Here is a 2,931-nt window from a genome sequence, read left to right as displayed (position 1 = left end):
GAATACTTTGTAGTACAATCATCTTGCAATCCACAAAGCAAGTGTCCTGATTTTATCTATTTATTTGAATAGTTTGTACCATTTTATCTATTTATTTGAATAGTTTATACATGGTACGTGGCTTATTTCTATTATTGCGATAAATATGACCTTGCGCTTAGCTTCCATTTAAGGTGACATTTTACGCTATGTATGTCTGCAGATCATTATCAAAGCGCACAAGATAAAACTGATTACTCGATGGTAACATGAGAATTGTGAATTGTTTTACACTCTGACAATAAAATTGTGCAACAAAATATACTACTAAGTGATCCTCCCTATGTTGAAAATAATCAACAATTGGTTGGACGTGTTGCAGAAGCATGGCTATTGCTGGGGTCATTTTAGAGTAAGATATCCTATAAGGAACAAGCTGCTAAATCTTAAGAATGACAACAATAATCGGCGAACTGGAAATGATACTCATAGAATACTTATAGTTGCCTCGTTGATTCTTTAGTGTAGGGAAAAAACATTAGAGGAGCCAATCTTTACCATACAAATCAGTTTATCCAGCTTCCTACCTATTTCACAATAGAAATTAGTTGCTTCTAGATGGTTTTCTTCATGCAGCACACAACGGTTGTTGGACCTGAGTCACTTTTATGCACATAGAAGAGAGCATCTTTGGGTTAGTACTTGGTAACAAACATCATCTAAATTACAATCCAAGAGTATAGAGCACATGGAAGATAGAACGGACCTCTAGCTGAGATGAGAACTACGTGCTTCATGTAAGTGTATTTCTTCAGCCTATATTCAGATGGGCTTTGATCCTTGTGAGGATTGTCTCTATCTGCTGGTCATCTCATGCGCCTAACGCAACTATTCAAACGAAAACAAATAGGGAGAATCACTTGTATAACGCCATGCAAATAGGGGTATATAATAATTAGCTACAAAATCCTTAACATTGACATAATTATCAGGCTTTCTTGAATGCTATCCTCTAGCCTTTGAGAGAGAAAAGGTAGGGTAAGGAAAAGCTAGTACGAGCCATGAAATCTCACATCGATTTTAACTAAGTTATGAAAAGATAACCATCTAACTCCCAGGGTACAAGTAACTCATTCTTTATTATTAACTAACATTAGATTATAAAGATGGCTCTGGGGGCATTCTTGCAGTTCTGCATTAATGAAAATTATTTCACAAGCATGGAACTTCCCTTGAACAGTAGTCACTTTGTCAGTTGGTTAGATATCAAACACAAAGTTGAAGGTGAGGAAAGGTGAAGTGTTGGAGCAACCTCTTCGAGATCCCCAACGGGCGGGCACTACACGCCTCACGCGGTCCTACCACTCATGCTCCTGTATTAGATGGCAGCACATGCCCTTATGAAAATTGAAGAAGACCATAGTGAAAAAACATCAAAATTTGCTCTCAGTTCTTGTTGGCTTCGACTGTTTTAACTGATGCTATTATGTATGAAAAGGAATTACTCCAACTTCTTTCTGTAATGTTGAACAAGTTGTTGAACCATGCAATATGGGCGTCGAAACACGAACGGCAAATAAAAGATGGGTATCGAATTCTGATTTTTCATAATCAGAACATGCTAAAACCACACAAAATAATTGCTCTAGTTATGTTCCACCAACAAGAAAAGTACTAATAAAAGCAAGTTGTAGCGTCGAAACATTCAACATGAACCAAGATTAGTATATGTTCAGGTCTTTCATATTTCCATGAATTTATCTTACCTATTTTGATGTTCATTCAACATCTGAGATCTAATGGAACAAGATTCAAAACAGGGGAGGGAAGTCAGAGAGTAAAGCAAGCGATGTAGTTAAAATAATGTAAGTGTTTACTCTAGCAAGTTACTCCAGATAAGCACGTCTTTGAATCACTGTTCGTGTATGTGTAGTGAAGCAATGCCAGTGAATTGTACCTCTCTCTGACTTCTCTTGATACGTCTCTTGTCCGTGTATGTGTACGTGCAGATTGGCCTATGCCAAAAAATTTAGTGTTTCTGTATTAAGAAAACTTAGCTTGCATGGACAGCTATAGACAAAAGAAAAAAAAGAAATGGCATCACAAAAATTATTATGCTCAGATACACAACAAACAAGGTGCTTAGTGATGTACTTAATTGTTAAAATATCATACCATGTCATGCTGAGGTATCCCTTCAGTAATGCAGACAACAAGGTGAAGCTCTGCTTCCAATGCCTCCATTATTGCAGCAGTAGCAAATGATGGTGGAACATATATAACAGATGCATTGGCCTTTGTCTCGGCCTTAGCTTCAGCTACTGAGTTGAAAACTGGAAGGCCTAGGTGCTTAGTTCCACCTTTCTTGGGAGTAACTCCACCTACCTGTTCAATTCAAAGTACCGAAGTTAAAAGGGAATCATTTGATGAAAACCACATTAGAGACATGCTAATTAGTTGAAGATACTTATATTTTAAAAATTAAGCTACATATCTATCTATCTTAGACTTAAGAGAAGTCAAAACAACCTTACAGAAACATGTCAGTGATTCAAGAGACGTATCAAGAGAAGTCAGAGAGAGGTACAATTCACTGGCATTGCTTCACTACACATACACGAACAGTGATTCAAACACATGCTTTGTTGGAAATATGCCCTAGAGGCAATAATAAATTAGTTATTATTATATTTCTTAGTTCATGATAATCGTTTATTATCCATGCTATAATTGTATTGATTGGAAACACAATACTTGTGTGGATACATAGACAAAACACTGTCCCTAGTAAGCCTCTAGTTGACTAGCTCGTTGTTCAAAGATGGTCAAGGTTTCCTGGCCATAGGCAAGTGTTGTCACTTGATAACAGGATCACATCATTAGGAGAATCATGTGATGGACTAGACCCAAACTAATAGACGTAGCATGTTGATCGTGTCATTTTGTTGCTAC

Source organism: Hordeum vulgare, chromosome 1H (genome assembly GCF_904849725.1).
Source record: "Hordeum vulgare subsp. vulgare chromosome 1H, MorexV3_pseudomolecules_assembly, whole genome shotgun sequence".
In the NCBI taxonomy this organism is placed as follows: Eukaryota; Viridiplantae; Streptophyta; class Magnoliopsida; order Poales; family Poaceae; genus Hordeum; species Hordeum vulgare.
This window is presented reverse-complemented; position numbering follows the sequence as displayed.